Here is a 279-nt window from a genome sequence, read left to right as displayed (position 1 = left end):
GTGCGGCCCACGGCGAGCGTCCCTGCGCCCAAGGCGGGGGAGATAAACACCCGTATTAAAAAAAAAAAAAAAAAAAAATTTATACGACACAAGTGTTTTCCACCGACCTCTGCGGGGCCGGCGGGCCCTCGACGCGCTCTCGCCCACCTGGGGACGCCACCGCGGCGAACCAAGCCCCCCCCTGAGCGGGCCGGGCCCCACACAGCTCCCGCCTTTGGCCCCACCTCGCCCCGCGGCCTTCCCTCCCCTGGCACCCGGCCCGCCCTCCTCTTCCTCCCC

Source organism: Haliaeetus leucocephalus, unplaced genomic scaffold (assembly GCF_000737465.1).
Source record: "Haliaeetus leucocephalus isolate CR32 unplaced genomic scaffold, Haliaeetus_leucocephalus-4.0 Scaffold51, whole genome shotgun sequence".
NCBI lineage: Eukaryota > Metazoa > Chordata > Aves > Accipitriformes > Accipitridae > Haliaeetus > Haliaeetus leucocephalus.
Note: the sequence above shows the minus strand (reverse complement) of the source record.